Genomic DNA, 5,856 nt, shown 5'->3' on the forward strand with positions numbered 1-5,856 from the left:
AGTTAATTTGAAAGTAAAGGAGAATAACCGACGAAAATGGAGTTACAATGGAGTGAAATGGCAGATTACGTGGGTAAGAAGAAGAAGGAGAAAGGCGGAATGTTGGTTTTGATTTTGATTTTTTTTTGTAAAAAATTCATTGATATTTACAAGACGGGCTGCGTGCGGGCTAAACTTTAAGTAAACGGGCCACGCGCGGGCCGATCAATAGAACAGACTCACGTGAGTGCGTTCTACACAATATTTTTCGATATTTTTAATGTAACATATATAGCTTTGCCTGTTACGAATGATAATTTTTCCAATAAATTTATAACGAGTAACTTTTATTTTGAAGGATTAAAAAAATTATGGTACCACAAATTTGGGGTTAAATTCTCACTTTTTTTTAATATATAAAAGTCCCATGTTTGATATGTTGAAGAGATAATGTAATTGATAATATATAGCTTTTTTTATGACATCACTAGTAGAAAAATACAAAAAGGCACCGCTCAATGAACCGGTGGCATAAATAGTAAAGACCACGAACCGGTGGCTTTGTTAAAAAAAACGCGCCTCATCTCTATTATATTAGCTTAGCTATTCTTCTCTCTTCTCGTACTCTCTCCTTTGTTTTCGCTTTCTTCTCGATTTCTCCGTCTCCTCTCTCTTCTCTCTGCTCAAATCCTCCTTTCTCTTTCTTCACTTGCCTCCTCTTGCTCCATCTACCGTCGCCTTATCTACCGCCGCTCCACTCTTTCTTTCTTTCACTCCTCACTTGAGGATGACGGCGATGGTGAATGTTGTCGCCACCATCGTAATTGGCGGTCTATTTATTTACCGGTGACAGATCTTTGCAGATGTGGTGGAATTCTTCACGAAGGTATGTGTTCTTCGATTTGAGATCTAGGGTTTCTGATTTTTATTTACTTTTTTTGTGATTAATGATGAACAATTAAAATGATAGGGTGTTTGATTGAATTAGTTAGGGTTATGTTGTGATGAGGTTGATGAACATGTTGTTCTCTTCACGGCACCAAGGTGATTATGGTGACCGTGGTCGCGATTCGCCAGCCCACTCCATTTCTCTATCTCTTATTGAGTCCTCTGCTTAAATCCGAGAATAAGGTACTTGTATTTTTTTCGATTTTTTTTGTTTGGGTTGCTGAATTATGTTTTTATGGTTAGGATCTGGTTTAGATTGGGCTTTAATTTCCTGGAATTCCGATTTGTTTTGGTTTGAATTGATTTGGAATTGATTAGGTTATTGTGTTAATGTGTGACAAACATGTTTCGATTGTAATACCAAGAACCCTACTTGTGTTAATGTATTGATAATCTATAAAAAGAAAATTGTGAATTTGGAATACCCTTGATTTTCAGAATTTTTAAATGGGATTTATTACAATATTTGTATGATCAACTTCAAATGTCAAGTTTATAAATGTAATAATGTCGACATGAAATTCTGCTAATTTTAGGTAACATCACAAGGAGAGAATGTAACTGATACTTCTCCTCAGGCCGGGGCACCAGACCTTCAAACGTCACGGTCCCGGAATCAAGTAGACTCTTGTGTATTTGTGTACTATGTAAGGCTGTCCCATTGTTCCCTTAATCCCTTATTATAATTTCACATTTGATATAGTGTTCATACATATTGAATTGGCTCGTAAATGCGGAGTACATAATTGATGATTGTATAATATTGTATAATTTTCTTGTAAATGACAATGCTACATTGATGTATTGTTCATGTGATATATGGTTTGTTTCGTTTGTAAAAGTTTGTATAATATTGTATAATATTAAGTTGGAAGTTTGCCGCCCCCCCCCCCCCCCCCCCCCCGACGTGACTCTATAATAAGGCATAATTTACTTGAATTATTTCACAGGATTTTGAATTCACATCTAGGGAAAGTTTCAAGGACAGTGTGGCTTAAAACAGAGAGCTTTGCATCAGTGCCTCAGAAGGCGGCGGCTGCTGTTGCGTCTGCTGCCTCGCAAGGCGGCAGAAGCTGCAGCTGCTGCTGCTACATGCTTCTATGTTGATGCTGCTGCTGCCTCGCATCACAAGACTGCTGCTGCATGCTTCTATGCTCCTGCTGTTGTTCTGGTCTACACTACTGCTTCTATGCTCCTGATGCTGCTGCTATGCTCTACGCCACTGTTGTTCGACTCTCGCTGCTGCTAATATGCTTTAAGCTAATCTGCTTCTGTGTTGCTGTGCTGCTACTGTGCAGCCACTTTGTTTGTAACCTTGTATCTTATTTTATTTTTGTTGACAAAAATTGTAATATTACATCATTTTTTATAAAACTATGTAAGTTTATGTATATGTTAGTGTTTATATATCAATTTAAGTGAAAAAAATGCCCAAAAAAAAATTATTTTTTTTGGCCATTATTGGCACCGGTTTTGAACAGGAACCGGTGCCAATAAACCTGACCAAAAAAAGCTCCAAGGGTTATTGCCACCGGTTAACCGGTGGCAAACTAGTTTATGCCACTGGTTTTGAATCGGTGCCCTTGATTTAGTTTATTGCCACCCCCCAAATGACTACCGGTTCAAAATCGGTGGCATAGGGGGGTTCAAAATCGATGGTATAAGGGGGTTTTGAACCGGTGGCCAAATGATATTTTCGCCTAGTGCATACCTTATTTTCACACTTAAAATTTCAAATAGTATATCTTTTTTTCTTTTTAATGGACTTATTTTGACAACAACACTATTTACATTTGGAAAATGTGTCTAGAATAAGTCAACCTTTGACTGGTTAGCTCAAAATAAGCTAATCTTTTGATTAACTCAAAATAAGTCAAATTTTAAAAGTATTTTCTCTTAATAGGTCAAATAACCTACAACCTACCAAACAAGTTATTTTTTAATTATAGATAATTTAATAAATTTATTATGTTTAATTATAAATATATTAAATAAACATATTATTAAAGTTAAAAAATAGATGAACCCCCTCCCTCCACCGCTGCCAACTTCCTAAACCGCCAAACTCCGGCGGATAGAGGCCGGCAATCATCGAGACCACCTCCTTCTTCCGGCGCTGGCGACTCCCCACCATTTTCTTCCCCTTTTTCTCATTCCCATTTTCCCCAACCCCACCCTCACCTTCCCCTTTTTCCCATTCCCGTATCCCCCCTTTCTCCTATTGGAAAACGACCCCCCTCCCTCTTCTCGACCACGAATCGACCAACCTGGAAGCACGTGACCAAAACTCTAAACCCATCCCTTGCGAAACCACCCAAAACGGGTTTAGGTTTCATACTTTCGTATTTCCAATAGGACCCCTGCAAAACCACCCTAAACGGGTTTGGGTTTTGCGTTTCCAAAAGGGCTAAGGGGGGCACAGAAGTGAGAAAGGGATGGGCTGGATGTCGCGTTGGTGGGGGAGAGGGTGGGCTGGGTTTGCCGGCGCTAGAGAAGGAAGCTGGCTGTCGGTCGCTAGCAGGGGGAGGAGCTAGTGGTCAGTGGTGGTCCTGGTGGAGTGTGGCTGGGTTTTTTTAGTTTATTTTATTTTTTATATATTTATTTAATTTATACTATATATTAAAAGGCGTTCCTTTTAAAGGAACGGTGCCACATGACACTCTTCAAAATATGTGTGCCTATGTCACTATGCAATGTCATCATCCAACGTATATGCGTAACGTAAGCTAGCCACTTCATTTAACAAAAAAAATATGTCTTCAACAAGATTTAACCCATAACCTCCAATATATATAGGTAATACTTTTACCATCTCAACCAACTATTACTAATGTTTCAAGTTTCACATAATATTATAATATTCCTTTCATTTATTAAGTAAATTAGAGGTAACATAATTCATTTATTTTTCACATGATGTAAAAAAAAAAAAAGTGACATTCAAAACAATGCCTGAACCACTACACATACTAACTAGACAAATAGTCCAACATAATTGTTAAATTAAAGTAAGAAGAACACAAATTAGCAACGCGGGGCATCGCCTGGGATACACACTAGTTATTAATTAAATGATTGTTAATTACTAAATAATAAATCTTAATTATTTTTTAGACAAAGGACCAACCACACAATGAAACGTGACATACTTTACCTTAACTACCGATTAATTTCTAATCAAACAAGTTTTGACTCATTTTGAGAAGATATCTTATAAAGGTCGACTTATTTTGAGTTAATTGAAAGGTTGACTTATTTTAAACTAACCACGCAAAGGTTGACTTATTCTTGACAAATTTTCCTTTACATTATTCTTCTTAATTAACACTCCTCTTTGATTGTGTTATAGATTAAAATATCAATTTTATAGTTTTGTTCATCAAAAATTGAATAATTATGATTAAATTTGTGTATTGACTAACGTGACCAAACATGTCAACTAATAAAGAAACAAGGTTAATTAGCACTCCCTCCGTCCCTAAATTACATTTCCTCCTTTCTATTTTTGGTATTCCAAAATTACATTCCTTCTTTCTATTTTTGGTAAGTTTTTTTTTAGTAAATCAACTCTCTTTTTCTATTTTATATTTAATGCTTTCACACTCATCCTTACCTAATCTCACTCATAATCCTTGTGCCAAATTTTCAATTAGAAGCATGTGATTGGTCCTTTTTTTTTTTTTTTTGCAAAGGATTGATGACATGTCATAAGTAATAATTAATTTATCTTTGTACTTCCCATTGCATTATCTAATTATTGTTAATGGTCTTATTCTTCCCTCCTTAATTCCCGTGTAAATTTCCAAACATGAATGTAATTTAGGGACGGAGGGAGCAATAATATCAAGGATAAAGACTATAAACTATTAAGTAATGTAGTACAATATAATGATAACCCAATTTATTTTTATAAACCAAATAAAGGAAAAATGATTTGACTGAAAAAAAGTTTGAGAAAACGACAAGGTAAAGGAACTACAAAAAGGAGGGCATGAGTCTCTTATGATGAGTTTAATGTGAGCACGATAAATTAATTAGTGGGTTTAACATGATTTGACATTCTTGAAGCCATTATAAGCATGTTCTTTTAGATACCCCCTGATCTTATGATTATTCTTAATAACTAATCACAACATAATTAATTTGATTGGGCCCAATTTAAGTATGCTTTACTTCATTTTTCCGAGTTCCACTTTTCATGTGATGAATCCTAGTTCATGAATGAGAAGCTAATCATAGATTCTAACATAATTACACATGAAATTAATTTAATTAGATAATTAATCATTCAAATAATATATGTCATCACTAGATTTGAGTATTTGACTCTGAAATTGATCCAATAATGATCACTGCAGATAGGAAAAAGCCAAAGGTATGTCCTTTTATATTGGGCTCTTACATTGAATGATTATATCATAACATATTCCCACCAATTCTATAAGATTTTTCCGTATTGATTAAGAAGCCATTTGATCTTACATTAAATATATTATTATGAAATAAAGGTCTTTATAATGCACTGATCCTTGATTACGGCGGACTTTCATTACGTTTATAGTAAGATGGGTTAAAATTGTCCTAAATATATTTAAAGTTACCTTTATTGTGGGTATTTGGGTCGATTTACTTGGGTTATTTACGATTGAGGATTAAAGAACGGGTCAAGAAGTTATTGTTTTTAAGTTTCCTCAAAAAAAAAAAAAAAAGTTGATTATGGAGTAGATTAAGCTGATTAGGTTAAAGGAAATGAGAATTGAATTAATTAAAGTAATAAAAATTTACTCTTTTTTTTAAGGCACTAAAAATTTACTCGTATCATTGAACATTACTCAATAGATACCACAAAAGTTATCAGTTTCATAACATAAATTTTACTTCGCTGAAAATTTTACGATAGTCGTTTGAAATATGACTACTATAATTTTT

At 34.8% G+C, this 5,856-nt stretch overlaps 1 long non-coding RNA gene across 2 annotated transcripts; it reads left to right on the forward strand.

Moving 5' to 3' along the window:
- The first annotated feature begins 570 nt into the window (after nucleotides 1-570).
- LOC145602314 (uncharacterized) lies at nucleotides 571-2,355 on the forward strand. 2 transcript variants are annotated; one of them, XR_014104529.1, is made up of 4 exons: nucleotides 571-865; nucleotides 968-1,110; nucleotides 1,464-1,574; nucleotides 1,878-2,355. It is a non-coding gene; the product is annotated as an uncharacterized LOC145602314 (long non-coding RNA). The 2 variants fall into 2 exon arrangements; XR_014104530.1 differs by lacking the exon at nucleotides 1,464-1,574.
- Nucleotides 2,356-5,856: the final 3,501 nt, after the last annotated feature.

This window comes from Chenopodium album, chromosome 21 (assembly GCF_948465745.1).
Source record: "Chenopodium album chromosome 21, dcCheAlbu1.1, whole genome shotgun sequence".
NCBI classification, from domain to species: Eukaryota; Viridiplantae; Streptophyta; class Magnoliopsida; order Caryophyllales; family Amaranthaceae; genus Chenopodium; species Chenopodium album.